General features: G+C 33.1%; 1 non-coding gene across 1 annotated transcript; it reads right to left on the bottom strand.

The window, feature by feature from the left end:
- Window positions 1-9,270: 9,270 nt before the first annotated feature.
- On the bottom strand, window positions 9,271-9,378 carry LOC130455344 (U6 spliceosomal RNA). The gene has a single exon (XR_008913251.1). It is a non-coding gene; the product is annotated as a U6 spliceosomal RNA (small nuclear RNA).
- Window positions 9,379-10,489: the final 1,111 nt, after the last annotated feature.

The following is a 10,489-nucleotide window of genomic DNA, read 5'->3' on the forward strand; positions in this document are numbered from 1 at the left end:
ATCTAGTTCAGGTATTCATTAACTCTCATATGGGAGATTTTAAGAACCTTCCATTTGTTCTCACTTCCTCCAATTTCTCTCATCTCCAAACTATTGTGGATATTGCTGACAAAACAATCACACTAAATGACAGACTGGTCCATGTCACTGCCTTTTTCCATACATTATGTATGGAAATCCCTATTACTAGGGTTATATGAAACATTCAGGGAAGACCAGAAGCTCTGGTATCAGGGCTTACTGAGCCCTTTTCAGGGCTGCTCTTCCACTTTTAGTATCCACCATTCACTCACCTCTCTTTCGTTCACTTCTGGTTCTAAGAAGCTGTAGCATATAAAATGGCCACACGCCAGTAGAACCATCTTGGGAGATGAGTTAAATCAGGCTGAGGGGAACTGACAGGCTTGAAAACAAACAGTGAGTTAAGAAGGAATCTATATCACTCTTGTGAAGACTTCCCCCAATGGAATGGTTGGCTGTTCTAAATGCCATGACAGTGGGTGAAGCAGGCTCTATGGAGTGCTTAGGAAATGGTGAGACATTGAAGATGCCAAGATCATCTACTGCATCCCACACTATCGCCAGTTGCTATGACTTTTGTCTTACTATTGGAATTCAATGACTCTGGAACAGAGAGTGAGGCTGATGACTTTGTGTAACTCAGCCTTATTTAAATCCAATTCATGCCTAAGTCAAGGCATAACAATGTCATGTCACTGGTCCTCTTTGAAAAGCATTAACAGTATCAAAATCATTGTTTGAGGAATTCAGTGACAAGAAAGAAAATGACAAAATAGGAAAGCATAGGGTTGAAATAACCCCAAAAATGGAAAGATTTTTATATTTAATAGTAAAAGAGACAGGTAGAAGTGTTGGGAGGAAGGTTAACAGAAAAGAAAGCACTGAAATCTCAAGACATCACCCCTGAAATGTCATTGGTCTTCTTCAGAAATGAAGAATGAACAACATTTGGAATAACAAAACCTTAATCTATCATTTAAGTAACTTGGCAGTCTGGTTTCCATCTATCTTTCTTGATTGATTTTTGTACTATTCTACTTCACAAATGATGTGTTAAGGGCTAAATGGATCATTAGTGATTCCCTAAACCAAATGCTCCATCTGAATACTATAGTAACATTTCTGTGAAGCTCTAATCCATGACTTCAAAGCATGTAATCCTCATTTCTGATGCTCAGTAACCTTGTCTTCATTCATAGTTTTATTCACTTTATACTTTTTCTATGGTTTCTTCAAAGATCTCCTCAGTTATTAATATATTTTCTTTCTCAATTTTCCTTATAATTGATTTATTTGGGCAAATGTTCTATCCAATATGATACAATCTCCTTGAGGGTAGCAAGAATATATACACATCATATACATATATATATATATACAAATATATATATATATAAAACATATAAAATATAGTGACAAAGTAGATGGTGAGGCATGCCTTTAATTTCAATTCCCCCTGAAAAAAAATCATGTCATTTTCTGAACTTGAGCCAACAAACATAGCAGATCTTGGTTCTTACATCTGATTAGATAATCTTGAAAATGAGTTCATATCCAATTATGGAAGATGCATGTTCAAAAACACATGTATATATTATATATATTTATGTACATATATGTATTCCTGTTGTTTATATAAATATTTCTATACAGACAGATTTTGATATTTGGTCATTTCAGTCATGACCCCATTTGGATTTTTTTCTTTGCAGAAGTAATGGGGTAGTTTTCCATTTCTTTCTCCAACTCATTTTACAGTTGAGGAAATGGAGGCCAATTGGATCCAGTGCCTTGCTCAGGGTCACATTGGTAATAAGTGTCTAAGGTTGAATGTGAACTCAAGTCTCCCTGACTGTAGAACTAGGGTTCTACCTATTGCATACTTTGTCTCTGTACCCAAAAAATGATAATATGTTTCCATCTGACATGCAGATGAAACTTTCTTTGTGTGTTGTATCTCCCATTAGAATGTGAATTCCTTGAGGTTGGTCTATCTTTTAAAATTTTTTAATTATATTTTCCCACTTACATGCAGATGCAATTTTAAGTAATATTTCCTGACATTTTGTGATCCTTGTTCTCTCTCTCCATCCTTCTGCTTTTCTCTCCCTGAGATGGCAGATAATCTGATATAGGTTATACATGTGCTATGATGCATTATATATTTGTATGTTGATAATGTTATAAAGAAAATATATATAGCTTATATAAGAAAAAAAATCCTGAAAAATGTGAAAAATTACATTTCAATGTTCATTCAGCCTCCATCAGTTCCTATGGTGGTGGATAGTTTTTTCATTAAGAGTCCTTCCCTTGGAGTTGTCTTGGATCCTTGCATTGTTGATAATAGTTAAGTCATTCACAATTTATCTTCCAACATTATTGTTGTAATATTAGAAAATAAATATTGTTTTATTAGTTTAGAGATTAGAAGTAAAGTCGCTATCTTTAGAGAAGAACTGGAGTTTGAAGCAGAGCTGAGAGAGTGTGTTAATTTCAATTGTTGACAGTCATAACTGTTTTCCTGTGTCAGTTACTCTCTGGCAGTTGGAGTTGGTCTCTGGCAGTTGGGAATTAGTCTCTGGCAGTTGGCAGAGACACACTCAGATACTCTCTATCAGGGCTTGAGGAGGTAACATCTTTGCCTCTCTCTGTCTGAGGGAAAGACCTGAAGGAACTCTGTTTTTCCTTCTCAACTTGGGAAACACTATTCACTATGTATTGCAGTTTTTATAGATTGATTTAACACTGAGAAGAACAAAGAAAAACCTGGTCTTCGGTTTGGACTTTGAGTCTGTTAAAGTTCAGAGTCCTAACTTGATTCTTGTTGAGACTCAAACAGCTAGCCTTTGGTATTTTATAATTTGAAGATAAGGTTAAGAATTATAAGGATAATAGTGGTAGTTTTTATTAAGATAGTATAAATTTGGGTTAGTCAGATCAGGAAGGAGTAGTATAGCCTATGAAATACAGAAGCAGTTCCTTGTGGAACCAGGGAGTTTATTTGGGTGGATTTAGAATCCCTTAGGATTAGAAATCCTTTTTTATTCTTATATATTTCATTAAATATTTTATTTTTATAATAAGAATCTCTTTAGTGTCCTTGCTCCTGGCCCTGAATAGAAATTCACATTTGAACTTCACTTCATTACTGAAGATACTTTTGATTATGCTTATCAAAAGTATCTGAACAGTTTTGATTACATCTTTTTTATGTAGCTTGCCATTTATTATTTTTACAGTTGTTACTGGGTACAACATTCTTTTGGTTTTTCTCATTTCACTTTGCAAATAAGTCCAGGCATTTGGTGATTATCCTGTTTGTCATTAATGTTCTTTAGACAGCCTTTCAAATTGCTCTCCAAAATTAATTCTCCAATTATTAGTGACATGGAACATATTTTCTTCATACAACCAAAGACAGTTTAAATTTCTTCATCTGGAAACTGTCTGTTCATATTCTTTGACCATTTAGCAATTGGTGCTTGTCTTACTTTTTTATTTGTGTCCTTAGTGCCTAGCACATTACTTTCTACCCAGTAAATGCTTAGTAAATGTCATTTAGGCTTTACTCATCTATTTAACTATTAGGCACATGAGAAGTCTTTTGATTGATTTAAATGTAGCTGGAGATAGCAAATAATTTCTAAGACCAAAGGAGAGGTTTTAGCAATAGAAGAAGTAAACCTTGAATTTCTCTCCACTCAGGTGCCTCGCTGAGGGGAAATGAATAACTTTTTACAATACTCCTAAATTCTCTTGCTGACATTGAAATAGTGCCTAACTTCAGTCTGTCTTAGTGTGCCCTGCTAGACTTCCTCCTGCTCTCTTTTGTCTTTTATAGCAATAATAATAATTCAAACTACATTGTGTCGTCCTCTTTTTGCGAAAATTGACATTTTATTTTTTCCAATTACATGTAAAACCAATTTTTATCATTAACTTTTTAAAAGAATATGTACTATATTTTCTTTATATCTTAGGCACTGGCACATAACAAGTACTTAATAAATCATTTTTAACATTGTGAATAACAGCTAGCATTTAATAGTTCTTGAAAGTTTTTGAAATGCTTTTTCTCTCATTTTATCCTCATTGATAGCTCTAGAAGGCCTGGAGTTAAGTAGCTTGCTCATTTAGTAGGTATTTGATGCAAACTTTTAACTAAAATTTTTCTGGTTCTATGTTCAGTACTCTATCCACTATACCACCAAGAAATTCAATCTATCACTTCTCAGCCAACAGAGGGAAACAGACTTCATCAGTCTTGTAGAGTCATGATTTTTTTTTTGTTCATAGATCTTAAATATTTCATGGTAACATAGTTGCAATACATGTTCCTGGTTTGGGTTTTTCTTCACATAATATCATTTTATACAAATCTTTTAAAAATTATTTATTTTTATTTTTTTCTGGATTACATGTTGGTGACAATTTTTAATAATCATTTTCCTGAAATTTTGTAATCCAAGTTCTTTCCCTCCCTTAATCCCATTTCTGCTTCTAAAGACAGCAGGTAATATGATGTAGATTATACATGTGTTATCATGCAATATGTATTTCCATATTCAACATGTTATGAAACAAAGCACTTATCACTTATGCTAGAGAAAAAGTAAAGGAGGTAATAAATTGAAATCTGTGCTTTTCAAGCTGCATTCAGACTCCTTCATCTCTTCATATGGTGGTGGATAGATTTTAATATCATGAGTCCTTTGGAGTTGTCCTGGATCCTTGCCTTAATGATAATAGTTTTTGACAGTTAATCATTGTACATTATTATTGTTTCTATATACAATATCCCCCTGGTTCTTCTCCCTTCACTTTGTATCATTTCATATAAGTCTTTCCATGTTGTTGTTGTTGTTGTTGTTGTTGTTGTTGTTGTTTTTGCCTCGTTTGTCATTTCTTGTGGCACAATAGTATTCCATTCCAATCATATATTACAACTTAAATTCCAATTGATGGAAATCCCTACAGTTTCCTTTTCTTTTCCACCACCAAAAGAGCTGCTATAAATATTTTTGTACAAGTAGATACTTTCCACATATCTTTTTTATTGGTATATAGATCTAGATCAAAAGGGAACATTATGCAAAGTTTTATGAACCTTTGGTCATGCTTCCAAATCAGTCTCAGAAATGGTTATCTTGGTTCATACTTCTCTACAACAATGTATTAGTGAATCATTTTTCCCATGTCCCCTACAACATTTATCATTTTTAATTTTTGTCATGCTAGCCAGTATAATAGGCATGAGGTGGTACTTCAGAGTTCTTTTAATTTACATTTCTCTAATCAATAGTATTTGGAATATTTTTTCATATGACTAAAGATAATTTTAACTTCATCTGAGAAATGCCTGTTCAATACTTTTGACCATTGATAATCGGGGAATTCTTCATACACTTATAAATTTGACTCAGTTCCCTATATATTTGAGAAACAAGACACTTTCTATAAAGGATTTATTTACCTATTTTGTCATTTGCCTCCTAGTGTTGGTTCATTGGTTTTGTCTGGGCAAAAATAAATTAATTGATGTTCTCAAAATTATCTATTAGCACGTCATAATTTTCTCTATGTTTTGTTTATATATAAAGTGTTCCCTCATTCATAGGTTTGACAGGTAAAGTATTCTAATTTGTTCATGGTTTCACTATTTTTATAACATTTTACCTTTACCTTGATATATGGACTGAAGGGTTGGTCTATGCCAGTTTCTGCCAAACTGTTTTCTAGTTTTCCCAGCAGTTTTGGCAAATAGTGTGTCCTTCCAAAAGCTTGCTTATTATATGCCTCATTTATTCTACTGATCTACTACTCTATTTCATAGGCAGTGCCAGATTGTTTTGATGGTTATGGCTTTTTTTTTGAAATCCAGTATTATTAAAACACCTTAGTATATATCTTCATTAATTTCTTTGATGTTTTTTACCTTTAGTTCTTCCAGATAAATTTTGTTATTAATTTTTGAGCTACATGAAATAATTTTGGGTAGTTTGGTTGGCATAGTACTGAATAAGTAAATTAATTTAGGTAAAATTGTCATTTTTATTATATTGGCTCTGCCTATTCATGGACAATCAATGTTTTTCCAGTTGTTTAGATCTGACATTACTTGTGTAAAATGTTTTGTAGTTTGATGGTATTTTTCATGGATTTTTCTTGGCAGGTAGATTCCCAGATATTTTATATTATCTAGGTTTATTTTAAACGGGATTTTTCTCTCTCTTGCTGTTGGGCTTTATTGGTAGTATAGAGAGAAGCTGATGATTTACATGGCTTTATTTTATATCCTGCAACTTTGCTATGGTTGCTAGCATAACATCATGTCTTCAAAGAATGATAGGTTTATTTCTTCAACGGTCCACAAATCTTCCAAGTTTTTCCTGAATCTGTCTCTGAATCTGTGCCATATCTTATGATACAAAAATAATCCATTACATTCATATAAATAAATTTGTTTACATTTTGACATAATTTTAAATTAATTTAAATTTTCTAGGTAAATTTGTTCATAATTTCTCAGTAAATCCAATAACCCGATAAACATGTATTAATTCTTTACTATGTACACTGTGATAAATAATGGGGATATCATTAAACAAAAGAAATCCCCTGTCTTTAAAGAGTTTACAATCTAAAAGGGGAGGCAACATATAAAAGGAGACAGGAAAGACAGGGAGGGAGTCACAGATATATTTCCCTAATCTGAAGTTATCTTACTGAAACCAGGAAGAACAGTAGATGCAAAGTAGAATGAGCTGAGAGTCCAGTCTATAAAGGAAGACTTTAAAGACATTTGATATTCTTCCCCTCAAGCCCTAAAATCAGAGGAGAGAAGAAGTTGAGGGAAGGGATGTCCATTGAGGAGCCTTGAGTTAATAGTGTGGTGTTGAGAACAGAAATTAGGGATTTGTATATCTTGTTTCATGAAATTGAAAACAGATTGGAAAGACTTCAACTAAGTGTCTCATGATAGATATCTCTTTTATCAGAGAACTAATTTAACTAACTACAGAAAGTCTCATCATCTAACATGGATTTTTTAAACAAATTATAATAATCCTAGGATAATTATATCTATATATGATAACCAAAATATAATAATGATGGAGGTGGCTAGGTAGTAGAGTGGATAGAGTGCCAGGCTGGGAATTAAAGGAATCTGGTTTCAGACCTGTCCTTAGATACTTTCATCCTACATGACCCTGGGCACTTAATCCCAATTCCCTAGCCCTCGTGACTTTTCTGTCTTAGAATTGATACTAAGACAGAAGGTAATGGTTTTAAGAAACAATAAAAAAATTAAACCATGACAACTTATAAACACCAACTACTAAGATGGAGAATTTGCAATGTCTACCAGTGTAAAGAGGATCAACCTGAAAGAAATGATATGTTTTTTTTTTTTCTATCCACAATGATCCTTACATGGAGTAGACTCTTGATAGATTTTTACTCAAATTAATTTAATTTTGAAATATTGGCATTTTTTGTACTTGGGGAGATACAATATAAAATATTTGCTGATTAATGCTTCTGTATATTTTTTCTAAATTATTATTTTTTCAATTAATAAGCATTTCTACTCCCCTTCACCTTCCTCCCTACCACTAAGAAAGAAAAAAAAAATCCTTTATAAATGTAGAGTTCTTGTGATTATGTGTATGTTGAAAAGGAGAAAAAAGTATCCATTTTCTCTTATAAATATATATTATAAGATGATGGGATTTGGGGGAATGATGGAAGTCCCTGGATAGAAGATGATCCCTAATCTTAACCCTGTGCTTTCCATGAGCTGCATAATTTATCAGAGTATTATTTCTTAATCTTGAATGAGGAGGTTCAGGAATGGAGAGACTTTTAGGCCATCTGTAGGCAATTATCATTTGAATAAAAATATAGTATAAGACATCAACCCTCATATGCTATTTTGTAATGATAAAGAGAATAACAAGGGGCAAGGGCTAGCACCTGAGGTCTGAGATGGAATTACAGAGCAATGAAATTCAAAGGCTAGATGTTTTCAAGCCAGGTTGGCTGCAAAATGCTAAGGTCCAAGGGCTGAGAAGAGTGGAAATACCATGAGCCAGAAATTCAGATAAAGAGAAATCCAAAACAATATAAGGAGGATGAACTATCTTGTGTGCAAAGGAATTGACTATTTTTCTGACTTAATCTGAACCCATAAAGCTTCAGTCTTTTTGATGAAACAGCTTACGTTCCCTCTCTAGAACTATACTGATTTGTCAATTTGGCCAACATCAGGGCTCATTAAGTATATCTTTTAGCCACTTCCACCTGACCATGGACATGTATATTACTTCTTTAATGCCTGAAGCTATCATTTTATGGGAGGGGAATTGAAGGCAAATATATATTAATCCCAACACACATGCCCAGTGATTCAACTCCTAGGAACATTTCTTAGTTGCATACTCTTTCCAGTATTCTATTTATAGGAGGATTCTGTAAATCAAGAAATTCTTGAACAATGCATTTTTTTTCTGTTAGAAGCAAGTATGGTAAAGGTAAACAAATTCTCCCAATGTCCATGTCCAAAACATATATTACAGTCTGTGCTCAGAATCTATCATTTTTCTGGCAGCAGATGGGTAGAATTTTTCATCCTTCACAATTATGGTTGGTCATTGCATTGATGAGTATTAAAAAATCGTTCAACGTTGTTTGTCTTTACAATGGAGTTGCTATTGCATAGATTTTTCTTCCACTTCTGCTCACTTCACTCTGCATCATTTCCAAAAATATTACCAGACTTATCTGAAACCATCTTCTTAATCATTTCATTTATGACAATTATAGCCTATCACTTCCTCAATTTGTTCATTCACTCCCCATTTCCTAACCACTGTATCAATTTGTAATTCTTTGTCATAGCAAAATAACTACTTTTAATATTTTTCTTTGCATTTATGTCATTTTCCTTTCTTTTATTTTTTTTTGGCTGTATATATGCAGTCTTCGTTTCATTGGATTGAAAGGTATACAGAGTTTAATAACTTTTGGGTTGTCAATTCTAATCACTTTCTAGAATGGTTCACAGTTCCCTGAAAAGTGGATTAATGTACCTGTTTTCCCACAGCCTCTCCAGCATTTGCAATCTTCATTTGCAACTTTTATAAATCTGGTGGTGTGAAGTGAAATATTAATTTGGGATATTGTACTCTAATTTTGTTTCCACAGTTTTGAAATTTTATTTTAATGGTTTGCAAATCAAGACCATAAAATATGGTGTGGTTCATGAATTCTTTTTTCATCCTTGTACAAAGGCCATGATGGTCTAATCTTTTCTCTATCAGTCCAATGTTTAGGACATGTACTGTCAACATGAGCATAAATAATGCATTTTTCCTAATACTCACTTTTAATGATGATGAGAAAGGTAAGGTTTGAGGCAAAGGTAAATATGTAATGTTTGTATATGTGCTTTATGTATATACATACATACATATACATATAAACAATATATTCATATCTATCTAATGCAATTTAGCTCTATCTATCTATCTATCTATCTATCTATCTAGGGGAGAAGAAAACAAAACAAAAGAAAGATAAAGAAGCAAATAAATATTAAAAAGTCCCTGCCCTCAAGGAGTTTACATCAGAATGAGGAAATCAGCAGACAAAACCTTTGTATATATAAAATATATACAGAGTATATGGGATAGTTGTGGAAGAAATGGTATTGTTAAGTGGGAAATCATACATTAATGGCTGGAAGAAGAAAAGATGAAGAAGGAAACAAGTGTTCCCTTGCTGAAGGGAACTGAATGAGGAAGCCATCTATTCACTTGATAACAATAATAGATAAGTCTCCTTTATTTCTGGGTTATATAGCTATAATGTGGCAGAGAACATTTGCAGAATTGTCAAACCAGATGATTCTTGCTTCTGGTGATTCATATGGTGCAGATGGTACTGCCAGAAGGAATCTAAAAAGCACTTCTAAAAATCACAGAGACTTAGGCAAAAAATTGAAGTATTTGGGGAAACAGGTAAAGTTTTTTTATTATTTGCCTGTTGAAGACATGAGATTCACAAGAGAAAGGCAGAACTGAGAACTAAATAGGGAGTAAAACTGATGGCCTAATAATCAGGAAATCCTCTAAATCTCTTTGTATATTGAGGGGAGGAAGGAAGGAGTACATGAAAGAGCAAATAAAAATCCTAACTTGGGACTGAGACGGTTTATGTGTGTGTGTGTGTGTGTGTGTGTGTGTGTGTGTGTATGTGTGTCTGAATTTAAAGAAAAAAAAAGCCAGTCCAAGAGTACCTATGGTGGGAAATCTTAGAACTAAGAATAAAGTGTGAGGCAGAGATTCACAGAACCAGGATAATTCAAATTAGTCAAGGAAGATAAAATATAGTTATATTATCAAGGAGCTGAATTTTTTGTGAAACTCAAGACAATTCCAGGAAGATTCATTCTTTTAAAAAT

This window comes from Monodelphis domestica, chromosome 6 (genome assembly GCF_027887165.1).
Source record: "Monodelphis domestica isolate mMonDom1 chromosome 6, mMonDom1.pri, whole genome shotgun sequence".
Classification (NCBI taxonomy): Eukaryota; Metazoa; Chordata; class Mammalia; order Didelphimorphia; family Didelphidae; genus Monodelphis; species Monodelphis domestica.